We start from the raw sequence: 22,208 nt of genomic DNA, 5'->3' as shown, positions 1-22,208 counted from the left end.
GTATTCAACCTTTGAGATATTTAAATAATAGATTGGATGTTTACTAACTAAATATTACGTAATGAAAATTCAATAATTAAGAACTAACTACGAACGGGTTGTAGACAAGAATTGGAATGATCTAAGGTTCTGATTTCCCCTATTGTCGAAATCCTTTCCGCTATGTTTCCTATAAATTTGCCTAAGTCTTATCTATCGATCATGAGAACTATGACTGTCGTAACTATTTCCCAAGTAATTACCACAATATACTAGACATATTCTCCCGAATTACGCTAGCTAGCCTTAAGTACAACTCACTTTGATCGCACCCAAGATTTCGTTATCCCTAATCCCACCTTTAAACCCTTCGTATTGATCTCTCATATACGTTAGGAGTGATGTTGTTCAGCAAATACCTAAATAGGCACTCTTTCCCAAGTAGTGCACACTAAATAGGAACAGTTAATTGAGGGCCGTTCAATCAACAACAATAAGCATATGGTTGAACAAATAGAGATAATACTATTGCAAATCTATATTAACATAACGAGAAAATCATCCTTCAACAGGTTCCATCAAAACTCTATATTAGGAGTTTAGCTACTCATACTCATAGTAACAATATCCAAAGTAATTTGCATAATTAAATTATAGAGTAAAGATAAAGGGATGTAGAAATCGATGATTCTAACTCCCAAGTAGTGTTCCACGAGATATTCTTACCTCCAGTTGCAAAAAGCCTTTCAAAGTGGCATTTTTGAGTCTATTTATATGTTTGGAACAAGCCCTAAATATGTAGGTCAAATTCTAGTCAAACCGGGAAACAATTTAAATCTTCAAAACTCGGACTGGACCTAGACCTAGGCCTGGCGTCACTGGGCTAATGCCAGCCTCAGCCTGGCTTTATGCTGGCCTCGCCAGGCTAAAGCTTGTTCAGCCCGGCCTTATGCTGGCGTCGCTAGGCTAACGCCTGGTTGGGCCTGGCCTTTGGCTGGCCTTGCCAGGCTAAAGCTTGGTCGAGCTGGCTTTTACCTGACCTCTCCTATTTATCGTTCTCAAGTGCACTTTTGACGTTTAAGTATCCCTTTAGCTCTTCTTTTATCTCCAATTCACCTACACATAAGTAGACTCTATTATGCTAAAATAAAGTGTAATTTATCATTAAATCATGTAAAATGCAAGGCACATAATGTGCTAAACCATGAATTATAGCCACACATCAATACCCCACACTTAAACATTTGCTCATCCTCGAGAAATCAAACTACACCCACGGACACAACCTATTAAGCAATTCCCTTAACTCATTATACCAAGAATCTTTAAAACAGTTTAAACACAAAGGTGTGACATCCTCGCCTCAATAATCGACTCACAAATACCGAGCTTTGTTCACATTTCACTTACTTACTCTAACATAGAGGTCAACAACGTTACCTCTCCTTTATGAATCATGTGACCTCACCCAATCAAAGAGCTTAGTTCCACACACCACGAATTTTAATAATGTAGGAACTCAAGATAGGAAAAATTCACTCGCTCTCAGAAATAACATTCATATACCCCAAATGACGTACCATAAGCTTGCCCTTAGTGTAATACTCCACTAATCGAGTTCATTCAGTCTAAGATCAAATAGGACTTTCATTGGTTGTAATGTACGCTGTGGGTCGGGTAGGATACATTTGGATATAAGTGACTACACCTCCCTTAAGCACTTTAATACAAACACTTCCACCTTCAATCCCATACTTATGTCAAACCAAGATTCCACCTTAAATTCACTATATTTCACCCCCTACTTCAAGCACCAATAAATAAGAAGTGACCACCATCAGGTGTAACGACCCGACCGGTTGTTTTGAGAATTAACACCCCGATCCCCTATTAACTGCTTTCCCCGTGTTTATTTCTTCTATTGTGATTTTCTAGGAGACTCGTTCTGAGTTTCGGAGTGTTTTGGGATACTTAGTCCCTAAATGAGAGCTTAAGCTTTAGAACTTGGACCGTAATTGGAGCAATGCAAAGACGATCTCAGAATGGAATTTTGTCGATACCGTTAGCTCCATTGGGTGATTTCGGGCTTAGGAGTGTGTTTGGATTGTGTTTTGGAGGTCCGTAGCTTATTTAGGTTTGAAATGCTAAAAGTTGAATTTCTGAAGTTTTCAGATCGATAGTGAGATTTTGATATCGGGGTCGGAATCCAATCCCAAAAGTTGAAATAGTTTCATAGTGTTGAATGTGACTTGTGTGCAAAACTTGGGGTCAATCGGACATGGTTTGGTTGGTTTCAGCATAGGTTATAGAATTCTTGAGATGTCAAGTTTATTAGGCTTGGATTGGATGGTGATTCATGGGTTTAGCATTGTTTGATGTGCTATGAGGGTTCGACTGAGTTCGTATGATATTTTAGGATTGGTTGGTATATTTGGTTGAGGTCCCGGGGGCCTCGGGTGAGTTTCAGATGCTTAACGGATTGGAATTTGGACTCAAGCAATTTCTGAATTGCTGAACCTGTTGTTTTCGCACCTGCGGATTTTGGACCACGAATGCGGCATTGCAAAAGCGTTTTTGTGACCGCAGATGCGGTCTAAGGCATGAGGTCAGTTGGTCGCAGATGTGGCTCAAGGACCGCAGAAGTAGGAGCGCATCTGTGAGGAGAGGAGCGCAGGTGCAGTGCCTGGGGGTTTAATGAGTTTTCGCAGGAGTGGTTCCCTGGTCGCAGAAGCAGGACCGCAGATGCGGCCACATGACCACAGAGGCAATTATATCTTGGCATAAATATGAAATTTCGAGGGTTTAACTTCATAACTTCTAAAATTGATTTAGAGCTCGGTAGGAGGCGATTTCTTGAGAGATTTTGAAGGAAAACTATTGGTTAATGAATTCTAACTCTAATTTGGTTCTACTACATTAATCTATTGTTATTTTCCTCATTCAATCTAAGAATTTGAGTGGAAGAATGGGGATTTGGGGGAAAATTTCCCCAACCAAATATTGGGGTTTTGATTGGGTTTCAGTTGTTGGAATTGAGTGATTTTTGGACGAGTGGTCTCGTGAGTGAATGAGTATTTTAAATTGGTAACTTTTACCCGATTCCGAGACGTGGGCCCGAAGAGGATTTTTGGGCGTTTTTCTTATTTCTCGCCGTAGCTTCAAATTCATTAGTTAAATTAGTTGCTTGTAGTTTTATTTATGTTATGTAATTGATTTGATTAGATTTGGGCCACTCCGAGTTGGATACTCGTGGCAAGAGTGTGATTTCGAATTGATTTTGATCTGGTTCGAGATAAGTAGCTTGCCTAACCTTGTGTGGGGGAAATTCCCTTAGGATTTTTGTACTGTTGTTATTTGAATGCCATGTACGTGAGGCGACGAGTGCGTACACGTGCTAATTATTGGAAACCCTGTTTTCATTAAACACTTATCTATGTTTTTCCTTTAATTGAGCAATACTAGTATGTGAAACCTTCTGTTTAGCTTAGGAAAGCATGATTATGTGACTTAACGGTCATACCTGCTTTAACTGCTTACTTGGATTTTGTGTAGCATGTTTAGAGTAGAAATTTCCTGTTTTCTTGATATGAATTGAATAGATCTGTAGGATTCTTTCTTGAGACTGTTGTGTATTTACTTTGGGACTACGGATCGGTATTCTTGGAGATCTCCTTGCATGTATTCTTTGGGACTACAGATCGATATTCCGGGAGATCCCCCTGCACATTTAAAATTGGGACTACGGGACGATATCCCGAGAGATCCCCCTGTACTGTATATTTACTTTGGGACTACGGATCGGTATTTCGGGAGATTCCCATACATATTTACGATTTGGACTACGGGACGATATCCTGGGAGATCCTCTGCACACTTACGTTTGGGACTACGGGACGATATCCTAGGAGATCCCCTATTGCTATCTCTATGTACTGAGTTATTTCTTTATGTGATTTCATTCTTTATCGACTATTAGTATTTTACTTATACTGTCAAATTTCATACTATTTTACCTTGTTATATGTATATAAACAGTAAGGCCCTGACCTTCCTCATAACTACTTAACCGAGGTTAGGTTTGGCACTTACTGGGTATCGCTATGGTGTACTCATGCCCTTTCCTGCACATGTTTTTCGTGTACAGATCTATGTTCTTCTGCTCAGCCATACTATCCGTGAGGCGAGACGATTCAGAGACTTCAAGGTATATCTTCCGTGTCCGCAGACCTAGAAATCCCTCTCTATTCTCCCTTTAGTTATAGGCTTTTCCTTGTATTTCCTTATTATTAGACTTCTGGAGTTTGAAACCTTATGTATTTTCTTTAGCTTGTGATTCGTGATATTCTGGGTTTTGGGAGTGTTATTATTGGTTGAGAGTATTATTATTGTATATACCGAGTGTCATTTTAAAACACTTTAACTATATTTACCTGTTAGTTGGGTAGTTGTACTTTTAAATTCCTTTTCCGCAAATTGTTAGGCTTACCTAGTCGTAGAGACTAGGTGCCGTCACGACAGTTCACAGAGGGAGAAGTTGGGTAATCACAAGTTGGTATCAGAGCTCTAGGTTCATAGGAGTCATGAATCACAAGCAGTTTATTAGAGTTTCGCGGATCGGTATAGAGTCGTCTGTACTTATCTTCGAGAGGCTATGTAACTGTTAAGAAAATTCCACTTCATTGATTTCCTTGTCGTGCGAGATTTTTGATATAAAAATTCTAAACCTCTGTCTTCTATTCTCTCATAGATTATGAGGACATGTGCTACCAGAGATGACTAGGCACCCGGGCCTCCTGCTAGAGCCGCCAGAGGTTGGGGCCGGGTAGAGGCCGAGGACGCGCACGTGGTACAGCCAGAGCACCCGTGCGAGCTGCCACAGAGGAGCCACTAGCATCTCCAGCTGGAGCCCAGACACCTTATACGCTTAGTGCTACTACTACTCCAGCTCTCTAGGAGACCCTTGCACAGTTCATGAGCATGTACACCACTCTAGCTCAGGCAGGGTTGATTCCCTTTGCTGCAGCCACATCCCAGGTTGGGGGAAGAGCACAGAATCCCGTTGCCCACACCCTAAAGTAGTGGGTCCAAGTTGATCAGATCCTAGAGGTTATACCGGTACCACCTGTAGCCCCAGTTCAGCCCGAGGACAGGACAACAACTTCGAAGGATGAGCAGTGGAGGCTTGAGAGGTTCAAGAAGTACAAGCCTCCTACATTCATTGGTCTAGCATCAGAGGATGCACTGGGATTTTTGGAGGAGTGCTACCGTATCCTCCGCACTATGGGTATATTGGGATCAAGTGGGGTTTCTTTCACTGCCTTCCAGCTTCGAGGAGCAGCCTATCAGTGGTGGTGTACTTTTGAGTTAGACAGTCCAGCTGAGGCAACTTCCCTCATATGGACCCGGTTTTTAGATATGTTTTTGAAGGAGTATGTTCCTCAGAGTCTCAGGGACGCATGGCACACATAGTTCGAGCATTTGCGCCAGGGTACTATGAATATTTCGGAGTATGCTGTGCATTTCACCGACTTGGCTAGACATGCACCGGCCTTGGTTTCTATAGTTCGTGAGAGAGTTTGCCTGTTTATTGAGGGGCTCATTCCCAGCATCAGGTTCAGCATGGCCTAGGAGTTGGAGATGGATATTTCTTATTAGTAAGTGGTGAGCATTGCTGGGAGAGTAGTGGGCATGCTTGCTTGGGATAGAGAGGAGAGGGAGGCCAAGAGGTCTCGAGAGTCAGGCCATTATTCTAGTGCTCGTGCTCCAGCTGCAGTTCGTCATAGTAGGGGTTATATGAGTCGCCCCATTCATTCAGCTCTTCCAGCAGCCAGTGGTAATCTAGCTCCGCGTAGACCTCAGGAGACTTATTATGCACCTCTAGTATCTAGTGTGCCTCTTGTACGGAGGTGCTTTCAATGGTCAGTATAGTAGACCTGTTTCGAGCCCGTCACAGCAACCACATCCTCCTAGAGCTTTTTTGAGTGTGGCGACACATGCCATATGGTGAGAGATTGCCCCAGGCTTAGGAAGGTGCACCTCTATAGATTTCTCAGCCATAACGTGCTCCATAGAGTTCCCACTCTATGATTACAACACCAGTTGCTATCCCACCTGCTCAGCCAGCTAGAGGTAGAGGTCGGGGAGGTAGAGGTCTCCCTAGAGAGGGAGGCGAGATACTATGCCCTTCCTGCCCGTACTAAGGTTGTTGCTTCTGAATTCTATCATCACAGGTATTGTCCTAGTTTGTCATAAAGATGCATCGATTCTATTAGATCCAGGATCCACTTATTCTTATGTGTCCTCTTATTTTGCCCCGCATTTGGGCGTATCTCGGGACTCTTTGAGTTCCCCTGTTTATGTTTCTACTCCTATGGGAGATTCTCTTATTGTGGACCGCTTTTATCGGTCTTGTTTGATTGCTCTTAATGGTTTTGACACCAGAGCTGATTTATCATTACTCATCATGATAGATTTTGATGTTATCTTGGGCATGGACTGGTTGTCGCCCCATTATGCTATTCTTGATTGTCACGCCAAAACCGTGACGCTAGCTATCCCAGGTGTACCACGAGTAGAGTGGAGGGGTACTTTAGATCACACTCCTAGTAGAGTTATTTCATTCCTTAAGGCTCAACGAATGGTTGAGAAGGGGTGTGACGCGTATCTAGCCTATGTGAGAGATGTCAGTATTGATACCCCTATAGTTGATTCAGTCCCAGTAGTATGGGACTTCTCTGATATGTTTCGAGCTGATTTTTCGGGTATGCCACCCGATAGAGATATTTGTTTCGGCATTGATTTGTTGTCGGGAACTCAGCCATTTCTATTCCTCCTTATTGTATGGATCCTTTTGAGTTGAAAGAGTTGAAGGATCAGTTACAGGAATTGCTTGATAAGGGATTTATTCAGCCCAATGTGTCATCTTGGGGTGCTCCCGTCCTGTTTGTGAAGAAAAAGAATGGTTTTATGCGTATGTGCATTGATTATTGCCATTTGAACAAAGTAACAGTAAAGAACTGGTATCCCTTGCCTCGTATTGAAGATCTATTTGACTTTTTATAGGGTGCTCGAATGTTTTCTAAGATTGACTTGCATTCAAGTTATCATTAGTTGAAGATTCGGGGGCCAGATATCCCGAAGACTGCTTTCAGGACTCGGTATGGTCATTATGAGTTCCTTGTTATGTCATTTGGGCTGACCAATACCCTAGTAACATTTATGCATTTGATGCATAGTGTATTCCGACCATATCTTGGCTCGTTTGTCATTGTCTATATTGATGACATCCCGATATACTCCTGGAGTCGGGAGGATCATGAGCAGCACCTAAGGATAGTGTTTCAGACATTGAGGGAAAAAAAATTATATGCAAAGTTCTCGAAATGTGAATTCTGGTTGGATTTCATGGCATTCTTGGGTCACGTGGTATCGAGTGAAGGGATCAAGGTGGATCCAAAGAAAGTGGAAATAGTGCAGAATTGGCCCAGACCATCCTCAGCTACAGAGATCCGTAGTTTTCTTGGCTTGGTGGGTTATTACCGTGGATTTGTTGAGGGATTTTCATCTATTGCAGTACCTATGACCAAGCTAACCTAGAAGGATGCTCCGTTCCGGTGGACGGAGGAGTGTGAGGAGAGCTTTCAGAAGCTCAAGATAGCTTTGGCTACAACTCTAGTATTGATATTACCTATAGGTTCGGGGTCTTATACTATCTATTGTGATGCCTCTAGGATTGGCCTTGGAGCAGTATTGATGCAGGACGATAGGGTGATTGCCTACACTTCCAGACAACTGAAGGTGCATGAGAAGAATTATCATGTCCATGATCTCGAGTTAGCTGCTATTGTTCACGCCTTGAAGATCTAGTGTCATTATTTGTACGGTGTTCCATGTGAGATCTATACTGATCACCGGTGTTTGCAGCATGCGTTCAAGCAGAAGGATCTTAATTTGCACTAGAGGAGGTGGTTAGAGCTACCGAAGGACTATGATATCACTATCTTGTATCACCCGGACAAGGCCAATGTGGTAGCTGATGCTTTGAGTCTCCGAGTGGAGAGCTCATGGAGTTTGGCTTATCTACTAACAGCGGAGAGGCCCCTAGCAATGAATGTTCAGGCCTTAGCTAGCTAGTTTGTGAGATTGAATCTTTTGGAGCCCAGTCGGGTTCTAGCTTGTGTGATTTCTCGGTTTTCCTTGTTTGATTGTATCAGAGAGCGTTAGTATGATGACCCTCATTTTCTTGTCCTCAAGGACAAGGTTCTGCAGGGTGATGCCAGAGATGTGACCATTGGTGATGATGGGGTATTGAGGATGCAGGGTCGGGTATGTGTACCTAATGTTGATGGGCTTCGGGAGTTAATTGTAGAGGAGGCCCACAGTTTGCGGTATTCCATCCATCTGGGTGCCGCAAAGATGTACCAGGATTTGAGGCAGCACTATTCGTGGAGGTAGATGAAGAAAAATATAGTTGGGTTTGTAGCTTGGTGCCTCAATTGTCAGCAGGTGAAGTTCAACATCAGAGACCGGGTGGTTTGTTTGAGCAGATAGAGATTCCGTAGTAGAAGTGGGAGCGTATCACCATGGACTTTGTAGTTGGACTCCCACGGACCTTGAGGATATTCGATGCCGTTTGGGTGATTGTGGATCGGCTAACCAAGTCCGCTCACTTCATTCCTGTGTGCACTACCTATTTTTCGGAGTGGTTGGAAGATCTTTATTTGGGAGATTGTTCTTCTGCATGGTATTCCAGTTTCCATCATTTCAAATAGAGGTACTCAGTTCACATCACGGTTCTAGAGGGCCGTACAACATGAGTTGGGTACTCGGGTGGAGTTGAGCACAACATTTCACCCCCAGATGGACGGATAGTCCGAGCGCACTATTCATGGTGATCCATCGCACGTGTTGGATTTCAATTCAGTCTAGTTGGACAAGGATCTATCTTATGTTGAGGAGCTAGTGGCAATAATGGACAGTCAGGTCAGAAAGCTGAGGTCAAAGAACATTGCATCAGTGAAGGTTTAGTGGCAGGGCCAACCGGTCGAGGAGGCGACCTGGAAGACCAAGCAGGATATGTGCAGCCGTTACCCTCATCTTTTCTCTAGTTCGGGTATGTCTCTATGCTCGTTCGAGGACGAACGAATGTTAAAGTGTAGGAGGATGTGACGACCCGGCCGGTCGTCTTAAGAATTAATGCGTCGATCCCCTATTAAATGCTTTTCCCGAGTTTATTTCTGCTATTTTGATTTGCCGGGATGTTTGGTTTTAAGTTTCGGAGAGTTTTTGGACACTTAGTCCCTAAATGAGAGCTTAAGTGTTAGAAAGTTGACCGTAGTCAGAACAGTATGAATAGGGCCTCAGAATGGAAATCTGATGGTTCCGTTAGCTCAATTGGGTGATTTTGGGGTTAGGAGCATGTTCAGATTGTGTTTTGGAGGTCCGTAGCCAATTTAGGCTTGAAATGCCGAAGTTTGAGTTTTTTAAGTTTTTAGTTCGACAGCGAGATTTTTATCCGATGGTCGGAATGGAATTCCGAGAGTTGCAGTAGTTCTATTGTGTCATTTGGGATATGTGTGCAAAATTTCAGGTCGGTCGGATGTGGTTTGGTTGGGTTTTTAATCAAAAGCGGAATTCGGAAGATTTTAGAAACTTAGGCTTGAATCCGATGTGTTTTGGTTGTTTTGATGTTGTTTAAGGTCTTTTGAAGATTGGTATAAGTTCGAATAAGGTTTTAGGATATGTTGATGCCTTTGGTTGAGGTCCTGGGGGCCTCGGCGTGATTTCGGATGGTTAACGAGAAGTTGAGGAAATGTTGCAGCTGCTGTGTTTTTGCTGCTTCTGGTATTTTTGCATCTGCGGTTTGGGGACCGCAGATGCGGCGCCGCAGAAATGGCTAAAGAGATCACATAAGCGAATTTTGGTCCTTTCATCAGGTTCCACAGATGCGAAAGGAATACCGCAAAAGCGGTAGCGCATCTGCGAAAGGGTGATCGCAGATGCAGTTTCTGGTCATTTAATGAAAGTCGCAGATGCAACATAGTTTTCGCAGAAGTGGGACCGCAGATGCGGTCCCAGGGTCGCAAATGCGGAAATCGCTGGGCAGAACATATAAATAGTTGCCTTCGCGAATTTGAGTGATTCTTTCACCATTTTCATCCGGGTTTGAATCTTTTAAGAGAGATTTTTGAGGAAAACAAAGGGGAATCACTTGGAGGTAGTATCCTTGACTTCATAACTCATTTTATGTGATTAAAGACCTAATTAGTGGTGAGAAATTTGGGAAAAATGGTTAATTAGGGCTTGAGTTTAAGAGGCCTTTAAATGAGGATATGAGGGGACATTTGGACTCCGATTTCAGTGTTCTTGTTATGTATAGACTCATGAGAGTACGAGGTTTCTGAAAATGTAAATTTTACCTGATTCCGAGACGTGGGCCCAAGGGGAATTTTGGTCATTTTAATTGTAGATCAGTTACTTAAAGTGTTATTTACATTATGCAATTGAATTGAATAGATTTGGGACATTTGGAGTCGAGTACTCGTGGCAAAGACATGGTGTTGGGTTGATTTTGAGCCGGTTCGAGGTAAGTTGCTTGTCTAACCTTGTGTGGGGGACCTTCCCCTTAGGATATGCTATATTTGGTAATTGAAATGCCTTGTACGTGAGGTGACGAGTGCGTACTTGAGCTAATTGTTGAAAATCCAGTTTTACTTTAAATATTTCAAATTTTTTTTATAAACAACAACTGGAATTGATAATCATGAAACCAAGGACATTTTTTATCCAGGCACATAAAACTATAAAGTCATGCATCAATTTGAAATAAGATAAGCAAAATTGAACCTTTCAATGTAGCAAAGTTCTTTCAGATTTGAAAAATGGCAAAAACACCAAAGCAAAGGTACAACAAATGCTCCGGTTCACTTAAAAGTGCGATAGTGAGCTTCGATTGCAAATCATCCGAAGTTGAACCGTGACCGGAGTTCGAACAAAACTCGTCGACGAACTCGGGCTCGAATGTGTTTTAACAGTGATGAAGACGAACTATTTTTGTAGCTGAAAATTGATGGAAAATCCGCTGGGTTTGATGTCCATTTTCGGACTATTTTTGAACTTAAATTGGTAGCGGTTGAGCTGCTGTTCTGTTGCTTGTTTGGGGTAAGTTTTAGCTTATTGTTGCTGAGTTTGGGGTTGGATTTTGAGATAAGTTAAGGCTGGAGTTGAGCAGAGTTTTTTGGCTACTAATTTGGGTGATTTTGGGGCTGTTTTGATAGTGAAAATGGCATGAGGGAGGAGCTGGATATTGGGCCTTTCATGGCTACATTTTTACTGAGTTTGTAGCAATGTTTACAAGGGTTTTTCCATCCAGCTTATGGAAGAGAAGAGAAATGAAATTAAAGAAGAGGAGGATCCTTCTTCCTTGCTTTGTGCGACTGAGCTCTTTTTCCTGCTTTATTCTACTTGCGAATTTAGCCTATTGTAGTTTAGAAAAGTATGTTTAATTGATTTAATTACCTATTTGCTTAAACTGCCTTAATTACATTACGTGAAGCATGTTAGGCTAGAATTCACTATTTACTTGGTACGAAATTTTACATTTAATTGAGTATTCTTGTGTTGCTTCTATGTGTTTTAATTTAGGACTACAGGATGACATCCCGGGAGAACCCCTGTACATATTTATGATCTGGACTGAGGTGCGGGATACCAAGAGATCCCTGACACATATATTGAGGATACCAAGAGATCCCTAGCATATATTGAGGATACCAAAAGATCCTCGGGATACCAAGAGATCCCTAGCATATATTGAGGATACCAAGAGATCCCTAGCATTGAGGATACCGAGAGATCCTCAGGATACCAAGAGATCCCTAACATATATTGAAGATATCGAGAGATCCTCGGGATACTAAGAGATCCGTAGCATATATTGAGGGTACTAAGAGATCCTCGGGATACTGTGAGATCCCCGGTTACTTCCTTGTGGTTTGTCTTCATCTCTGCTTCTGTTATTGTACTGTTATTATCATGTGTATTCTTACTGTAGATTTTCAATTCTACTGTTTATCTTATCCTGTCATCTTTATATTTATTTAATCTCAGTAGGGCCCTGACCTTCCTCGTCACTACCCAACTGAGGTTAGGCTTGGCACTTACTGAGTACCGTTGTGGTGTACTCATGCCTCTTCTGCGCATGTTGTTCATGTGTAGATCCAGGTACTTCTACAACAGGCCTACCATCCTTGAGGGAGGAGACTACTTAGAGACTTCAAGGTACATCTGCCGTGTTCACAGACCGACGAGTCCCTTTCTATTCCTGCCTTTTAGTATTTAGCCATTCTTCACTCTCTGTTCTTATTACATAAATTCCGGAGTTAGAGCTATGTAGTACTTCCTTTTCTTAGCTTGTGATTCGTGGGTTTCCGGGTCTTGGATTTGGATATTGGTTTGAGATTTATATATAGTGTATGCCGAGCGGCACATTTAAACACTGTTGATGCCTTATTTCTGTTTTTAAATTGTTTACTTCTGCAAGTTTTGGTTATCTTCCGCAATTTAGGCTTACCTAGTCGTAGAGACTAGGTGTCGTCATGATGGTTCACGGAGGGCGAACTGGGGTCGTGACAAGTTGGTATCAGAGCTCTAGGTTCATAGGAGTCATGGATCACAAGCCAGTTTATTAGAGTCTCGCTGATCGGTACAGAGACGTCTATATTTATCTACAAGAGGCTATGTAACTATTAGGAAAATTGCACTTCATTTGATTTCCTTGTCGTGCGATATTTTGACATCACAAATCTAAACTTCTATCTTATATTCTCTCACAGATGGTTAGGACACATGCTACTCGAGATGATCAGGCACACACACCCACTACTACAGCCGTCAGAGGGTAAGGCAGGGGTAGAGGCCAAGGACGCGCACGTGGTGCAACTAGAGCACCTGCACGAGCTGCCGCCGAGGTACCACCAGCAGATCCAGCCAGAGTCCAGGAACTTGACACGCCTGCTGCTACTACTACTCCAGCTTTTCAGGAGACTCTGGCACAGTTCATGAGCATGTACACCACTCTGGCTCGGGCAGGGTTGCTTCCCCTTGCTGCAGCTATATCTTAGACTAGGGGAGGAGCACAGACTCCTGCCTCCCATACTCCTGAGCAGCGAGTGCATGTTGAGTAGGTCCTTGAGATTATTCCTGTACCGCCTGCAATGCCAGTTCAGCCCGAGGATAGGGCAGTGGCTTCCGAGGATGAGCAGTTGAGGCTTGAGAGATTCAAAAAGTACAAGCACCCTGTATTTAGTGGTCTAGCATCGGAGGATGCTCTGAGATTTCTTGATGAGTGTTACCGCATTCTCCGTACCATGGGTATCTCAGGATCGAGCGGGGTTTCTTTCACTACCTTCCAGCTTTTAGGAGCCGCCTATGAGTGGTGGCATACCTATGAGTTAGATAGTCCAGATGAGGCTACTTCATTGACTTGGGCTCAGTTTTCAAATTTGTTCCTGAGGGAGTATGTTCCTCAGAGCCTCAGGGACACATGGCGCACAGAGTTTGAGCATTTACGCCAGGGTGCTATGACTATTTCGGAGTATGCTATCCGTTAAACTAGTTTGTCTAGGCATGCACCAGCTTTGGTTTCTACTGTCCGCGAGAGGGTTCGCTGGTTTATTGAGGGGCTTATTCCCAGCATCAGGTCTAGCATGGCTCGTGATTTGGATATGGATATTCCTTATCAGTAGAAGGTGAGCATTGCTAGGAGGATTGAGGGTATGCATGCTAGGGAGATAGAGGAGAGGGAGGCCAAGAGGTCTCGAGAGTCGGGCCATTATTCTGGTGCTCGTGCCCTAGCTGCAGGTCGTCATGGTAGGGGTTATATGAGTCTCCCTATTCATTCAGCTCTTCCAGCAGCCAATAGTGCTCCAGCTCCTCCTAGATCTCAGGAGCCTTATTATGCACCTCCAGTTTCTAGTGCGTCTCCTGCATGGGGTGCTTTCAGAGGTCAGTCCAGCAGACTTGGCCCTAGCCAGTCACAACCACCACGTCTTCCCAGAGCTTATTTGGAGTGTGGTGACACATGCCATGTGGTGAGGGATTGCCCTAAACTTGGGAGGAGTGCACCTCCATAGACTTCTCAGCCACAACGTGCCCTGTAGAGTTCTCAGGCTATGATTACAGCTCCAGTTTCTACCCCAACTGCTCAGCCGGCTAGAGGTGGAGGTCGGGGAGGTAGAGGTCTCCCTAGAGGGGGAGTCCAGGCCAGATACTATGCCCTTCCTGCCTGTACCGAGGCTGTTGCCTCCGATTCTGTCATCACATGTATTATATTAGTTTGCCATAGAAATGCATCGGTTCTATTTGATCCAGGCTCTACTTACTCTTATGTGTCTTCTTATTTTACTCTACATTTGGGTGTACCTCGGGATTCTTGGAGTTCCCCTATTTATGTCTTTACTCCTATGGGAGATTCTCTCATTTTGGACCGCGTTTATCGGTCATGTTTGGTTGCTCTTAGTGGTTTTGAGACCAGAGCCGATCTATTATTATTCAGTATGCTTGATTTTGATATTATCTGGGGCATGGAATGGTTTTCGCCCCATTGTGCTATTCTTGATTGTCACGCCAAAACCGTGATGCTGGCTATGCCAGGTGTATCGCGTGTTAAGTGGATGTGTACTTTAGATCACACTCCCAGTAGAGCTATTTCTTTTCTTAAAGCTCAGCGTATGGTTGAGAAGGGGTGTGACACGTATTTAGCTTATGTGAGAGATGTCAGTATTGATACCCCTTCAGTTGATTCATTTCTAGTAGTACGAGATTTTCCCGATGTGTTTCCAGCTGATCTTCCAAGCATGCCGCCTGATAGAGATATTGATTTTGGCATTAATCTGTTGCCGGGCACTCAGCTCATTTCTATTCCTCCGTATCGTATGGCTCCTCCTGAGTTGAAGGATCAGTTATAGGAATTGCTTGATAAGGGTTTTATTCGGCCCAGTGTATCACCTTGGGGTGCTCCTGTCTTATTTGCAAAGAAAAAGGATGGTTCTATGCGTATGTGTATTGATTATCGCTAGTTGAACAAGGTTACAGTGAAGAACCGTTATCCTTTGCCTAATATTGATGATTTGTTTGACCAGCTTCAGGGCGCACATGTGTTTTCTAAGATTGATTTGCACTCAGGTTACCATCAGTTGAAGATTCAGGAGCCAGATATCTTGAAGACTGCTTTCAGGACTCGGTATGGTCATTACGAGTTCCTTGTTATGCCATTTGGGCTGACCAATGCCCCAACAACCTTTATGCATTTGATGCACAGTGTGTTCCGGCCGTATCCTGACTCGTTCGTCATTGTCTTTATTGATGATATTCTGGTGTATTTTCGGAGTCGGGAAGATCATGAACAACACTTGAGGACTGCTTCAAACTCTAAGAGAGAAGAAGTTATATGCTAAGTTCTTGAAATGTGAGTTTTGGTTGGATTCAATAGCATTCTTAGGCCACGTGGTATCTAGTGAGGGTATTCAGGTGGATCCGATGAAGATAGAGGTCGTGTGGATTTGGACAAGAACATCCTCAGCTACCGAGATCCTCAGTTTCTTTGGTTTAGCGGGCTATTACCGTCATTTTGTGGAGGGGTTTTCATCGATTGCAGTCCCCATGACTAGGTTGACCCAGAAGGGTGCTCTATTTTAGTGGACGAAGGGGTGTGAGGCGAGCTTTCAGAAGCTCAAGATAGCTTTGACCACAACTCTAGTTTTTGATACTGCCTACAGGTTTGGGGTCTTATACAGTCTATTATGATGCCTCGAGGGTTGTCCTCAGAGCGATGTTGATGTAAGACAGTAGGGTGATTGCCTACGCGTCCAGACAGTCAAAGATACATGAGAAGAACTACCCTGTTCACGACCTTGAGCTAGCTGCCATTGTTTACGCCTTGAAGATTTGGCGCCATTACTTATACGGTGTTCCCTGTAAGATTTATACTGACCATCAGAGCTTACAGCACTTGTTCAAGCAAAAGGATCTAAATTTGCGCCAGAGGAGGTGGTTGGAGTTGCTAAAGGACTATGATATCACTATTTTGTATCACCTGGGCAAGGCCAATGTGGTGGCCGATGCTTTAAGTCGCCGGGCGGAGAGTTTGGCATATTTACCAGCATCGGAGAGGCCTATGGTGATGGATGCTCATGCATTAGCCAACCAGTTTGTGAGATTGGATCTTTCAGAGCCTAGTCGGGTTCTAGCTTGCATGGTTTCTCGGTCTTCCTTATTTGTTTGTATCAGGGAGCGGCAATATGATGACCCTTATTTGCTTGTCCTCAAGGAAAACAAAGGGGAATCACTTAGAGGTAATATCCTTGACTTTATAACTCATTTTTATGTGATTAAAGACCTAATTAGTAGTGAGAAATTTGGGAAAAATGGTTAATTAGGGCTTGAGTTTAAGAGGCCTTTAAATGAGGATTTGAGGGGCCATTTGGACTCCGATTTTAGTGTTCTTGTTATGTATAGACTCGTGAGAGTACGAGGTTTCTAAAAATATAAATTGCACCCGATTCCGAGACGTGGGACCAAGGGGCATTTTGGTCATTTTACATAATTTCGCCTATTAGCTTAGACTTTAATTGTAGAATCAGTTACTTGATGTGTTATTTACATTATACAATTTAATTGAATAGATTTGGGCCATTTGGAGTCGAGTACTCGTGGCAAAGATGTGGTGTTGGGTTGATTTTGAGACGATTCGAGGTAAGTGACTTGTCTAACCTTGTGTGGGGGACCTTCGCCTTAGGATATGATATATTTGGTAATTGAAATGTCTTGTACGTGAGGTGACGAGTGCGTACTTAAGCTAATTGTTGAAAATCCGATTTTACTTTAAGTATTTCAATTGAGTTCCTTTTTCCTGCTTTATTCTACTTGCGAATTTAGCCTATTGTAGTTTAGAAAAGCATGTTTAGTTGATTTAATTGCCTATTTGCTTAAACTGCCTTAATTGCATTATGTGAAGCATGTTAGGCTAGAGTTAACTGTTTACTTGGTATGAAATTTTGCATTTAACTGAGTATTCTTGTGTTGATTCTATGTGTTTTAATTTGGGACTACAGGACGACATCTCGGGAGATCCCCTATACGTATTTATGATCTGGACTGAGGTACGAGATACCAAGAGATCCCTGGCACATATATTGAGGATACCGGGAGATCCTCGGGATACCTAGAGATCCCTGGCACATATATTGTGGATATCAAGAGATCCTCGGGATATCAAGAGATCCCTAGCATATATTGAGGATATCAAGAGATCCTCGGGATACCAAGAGATCCCTAGCATATATTTAGGATACCCAGAGATCCTCGGGATACCAAGAGATCCCTAGCATATATTGAGGATACCGAGAGATCCTCGAGATACCAAGAGATCCCTGGCATATATTGATGGTACTAAGAGATCCTCGGGATACTGTGAGATCCCCGATTACTTCCTTGTGGTTTCCTTCAACTTTGTTTCCGTTATTGTACTCTTATTATCCTACGTATATTCTTATTGTAGATTTTCAATTGTACTGCTTATCTTATCCTGTCATCTTTATATTTATTTAATCTCAGTAGGGACCTGACCTTCCTCATCACTACCCAACCGAGGTTAGGTGTGGCACTTACTGAGTACCACTGTGGTGTACTCATGCCTTTTCTGTGTATGTTTTCCATGTGCAGATCTAGGTACTTCTACTCAGGTCTACCATCTTTGAGGGAGGCGACTACTTAGAGACTTCGAGGTACATCTGCCACGTCTGCAGACCTAGGAGTCCCTTTCTATTCCTACCTTTTAGTATTAGCCCTTCTGTACTCTCTGTTCTTATTAGACAAATTCCGGAGTTAGAGCTATGTAGTATTTCCTTTTCTTAGCTTGTGATTCGTGGGTTTCTGGGGTCTTGGATTTGGATATTGGTTTTGAGATTTATATATGGTGTATGCCGAGCGGCACATTTAAACACTGTTATTGCCTTATTTCTATTTTTAAATTGTTTACTTCCGCAAGTTTTGGTTATCTTCCGCAATTTAGGCTTACCTAGTTGTAAAGACTAGGTGCCATCATGATGGTTCACGGAGGGTGAACCAGGGTCGTGGACGTTCGAGGACGAACGAATATTTTAAGAGGGGGAAGATGTAATACTCGGCTGGTCATTTTGAGAATTAACGCCCCGATCCCTTATTAACTACTTTCCCCGTGTTTATTTCTGTTATTGTGATTTGCCAGGAAGACACGTTCTGAGTTTTGGAAAGTTTTGGGACACTTAGTCCCTAAATGAGAGCTTAAGCTTTAGAACTTGAATTGTAGTTGGAGCAGTGTGAATACAGTTTCGGAAGGGAATTTCGTCAATTCCGTTAGCTCCGTTGGGTGATTTCAGTCTTAGGGGCGTGTTCGAATTGTGTTTTGGAGGTCCGCAGCTTATCTAGTCTTGAAATGTCGAAAGTTGAATTTCTGAAGTTTTTGCATCGATAGTGAGATTTTGATATCGGGTTCGGAATACGATTCTGAAAGTTGAAATAGTTCTGTAGTATTGAATGTGACTTGTGTGCAAAATTTGGGGTCAATCGGACATGGTTTGGTTGGTTTCGGCATCAGTTGTAGAATTATTGAGATTTCAAGTTCATTAGGCTTGGATTGGAGGGTGATTCGTGGTTTTAGCGTTGTTTGATGTGGTTTGAGGGTTTGACTTAATTCGTATGATGTTTAAGGATTGGTTGGTATGTTTGGTTGAGGTCCCGGGGACCTGGGGTGAGTTTCAGATGTTTAATGGATTGGAATTTGGACTTAGGCAATTTCTGAAATGTTGAACCTGTTGTTTTCGCACCTACGGATTTTGGACCGTAGGTGCGGCATTGCATAAGCATTTTTGTGACCGCGGATGCGGTCTGAAGCATGTGGTCAGTTGGTCTTAGATGTGGCTCAAGGATCGCAGAAGCGGGAGCGCATCTGTGAGGAAAGGAACGTAGGTGCGGCGCCTGGGGGTTTAATGAGTTTTCGCACAAGCGGTTCCCTGGTCACAGATGCGGTAATCGCTGGGAAGAAATATGAAATTTTTAGGGTTTGAGTTTATAACTTCTAAAATTGATTTAAAGCTCGGCAGGAGGCGATTTCTTAAGAGATATTGAAGGAAAACTACTGGGTAATGAATTCTAACTCTAATTTGGTTCTACTACATTAATCTATTGTTAGTTTTCTCATTCAATCTAAGAATTTGAGTGGAAGAATGGGGATTTGGGGAAAAAGTTCCCCAACCAAGTGTTTGGGTTTTGATTGGGTTTTGGTCGTCAGAATTGAGTGATTTTTGGACAAGTGGTCTCGTGAGTGAATGGGTGTGATTTCGGATTGATTTTGAGCTAGTTCAAGGTAAGTGGCTTGCCTAATCTTGTATGGGGGAACTCCCCTTAGGATTTTGGTACTGTTGTTATTTGAATGCCGTGTATGTGAGGCGACGAGTACCTACACATGCTAATTGTTGGAAAACCCTATTTTCTTTAAATACTTATCTATTTTTCTCCTTTAATTGAGCAATACTAGTATGTGAAACCTTCTTTTTAGCTTAGGAAAGCATGTTTATGTGACTTAACTATCTTACATGCTTTAACTGCTTACTTGGATTTTGTGTAGCATGTTTAGAGTAGAAATTTCCTGTTTTCCTGATACGAATTGAATAGAATTGTAGTATTCTTTCTTGATACTGTTCTATATTTACTTTGGGACTACAGATTGATATTCCAGGAGATCTCCCTGCACGTTTCGGGATAATATCCCGAGAGATCCCCCTATACTGGATATTTACTTTGGGACAACAGATCAATATTCCGGGAGATTCCCCTACATATTTATGATTTGGACTACGGGACGATATCCAGGGAGATCCTCTGCACACTTACGTTTGGGACTACGGGACGATATCCGGAGATCCCCTGTTGCTATCTCTGTGTACTGAGTTATTTCTTTCTGTGATTTCATTCTTTATCGACTGTTAGTATTTTACTTATACTGTCACATTACATACTTTTTTAACTTGTTATATGTATATAACTAGTAGGGCCCTGACCTTCCTCGTCACTACTCGACCGAGGCTAGGTTTGGCACTTACTGGGTACCGCTGTGGTGTAATCATGCCCTTTCCTACCTATGTTTTTCTTGTGCAGATCCAGGTTCTTCTGCTCAGCCATACTATCTATGAGGCGAGGCGATTCAGAGACTTCAAGGTATATCTTCCATGTCCGCTGACCTCGAAGTCCCTCTCTATTCTTCCTTCAGTTATAGGCTTTTCCCTGTATTTCCTTGTTATTAGACTTCTGGAGTTATAAACCTTATGTATTTTTCTTTAGCTTGTAATTCGTGAGATTCCGAATTTTGGGAGTGTTACTATTAGTCGAGAGTGTTATTATTGTATATGTCGAGCGACATTTTTAAATACTTCATCTTTATTTACCTGTTAGTTGGGTAGTTGTACTTTTAAATTCCTTTTCCGCAAATTGTTAGGCTTACCTAGTCGTAGAGATTAGGTAGGTGGGCACTCTATATATATCTGGCTTAACAAAGAACTGCCTATATCACTTCTCAGACTGAACAAGACTGCTCTTTCGCTTTGCACACACATAGGGCAAGTTCTAGACATCAAATGCAATACACAGAATACATACAAACCTCACGCAGACATGGCACATACCTCATTCGGGATTGGTTCTTATCACAACACTCCAGTCAAAGCAGTTAAGCAAATTTAAGAATCCATGATTTAAGGTATTTATCCTAGAGTAAAAATTTGAGCCTAAGCGTCACAACCAGAGTACTGACTATTCTCAAGGCATCACAAAGCTTATAGATATTGCTGCAATTAAATGCATAGCCACGTGGTTCCTACTCCTAAAAATTAAAACTACCGACACGTGGTTCAACTAAAAACCCTTGGAAAAGAACCACGACCCACAGAAAAACCAAGGGGGAATTACTACACTACCTAATTCTTTTTTTTGTTATTTTCTTTAGACTTACTTCCCTCAAGAAAACTATCTAGGAGATCCATTGTCGGGAAGAGTCCAACATATTTATGTTTTTTTTTCTCAGGCTCAATTTTTTTGTTATAATTCCTGCCTAACAACAACTAACAAGAAAAACACAATAATAATAAAAACAAAACAACTTCTAACACATTCTAAAAATAAAAACAAGCTAACAACTACTAATATTTACAAGTTCCCACCCCACACTTAAATCATGCAGTGTCCTCAGTGCATGCACAATTAGACAAAAAAAGAAATAAAAAGATTAGGGTGCAATAAAACTCCCTGATCAAGCAACGTCGTCATCCTCTAACGCTCTCCACTCTTCATCATGTTCGTCCTCGCCATCATCACCATCTCCCTCACATATGATTGCATTGGCTCAGCCTCAGACTGCTCCGGTGTGTTGACATCCTCATCAGCGGGGAGTCTGTAGCCCTCTCCTACACCAACCAGCTGATGAGCATGAGCATTGAGCGGGTATTGCTGCTCCAATTCAGTCCTCTCCTTAGATGTAGCCTGGCGACCCCCTATCCGCAGCTGCAAATCTATCATCCCATAAAGATGGGCCATGAAACTATCATCACGTGCATTGTGCTCAGCACCTGTCAATAAAGGCGTACCAGCCTCGTCTTTCAGCCAGAGATTAGTGATGTCTGTTTGTCGGATGAGCTGATCGATAGAGTGGTCAAAGTCAGGCTCTTCCTCAATCCCTTCATGTTGTAGGAACCAAGTCAGCAAATTCGGAAATGGCATTCGATTAATTTTTTTACTCGTTCTTACTGATGCCATTTGGTAGCGGATCAGGTGACCTACATTCACCCTTTGCCCTATCATAAGGAAGTATAGTACATAGGTCCTCTCACGGCTCACAAGCATATTATGATTGCACGGTAGGAGCCGTGCGTTTATCAACTTGAGCCACACCTGAGCCCCCGCCTTCATCTTCTTCTTAGGGAACCTCTTGTGACAGTTTGTTACCTTGTCCCGAACCCATGCAGTAGTAGAGTCGACCCCACAGATCATGTGCCTCAACTATCTATATGTAGGCTGGTGAATGAATTGGTCCATATGCTACATAGGAACATTCGTCGCACCTAAAAACTCGCATATGGTCTTGGATGAAAATCTATCAAACGTCCACGGATTCGCACCAGCTCCTCAGTGTCCTCTTGGTC

The sequence above is a fragment of the Nicotiana tabacum genome, chromosome 8 (assembly GCF_000715075.1).
Source record: "Nicotiana tabacum cultivar K326 chromosome 8, ASM71507v2, whole genome shotgun sequence".
Classification (NCBI taxonomy): Eukaryota; Viridiplantae; Streptophyta; class Magnoliopsida; order Solanales; family Solanaceae; genus Nicotiana; species Nicotiana tabacum.
Note: the sequence above shows the minus strand (reverse complement) of the source record.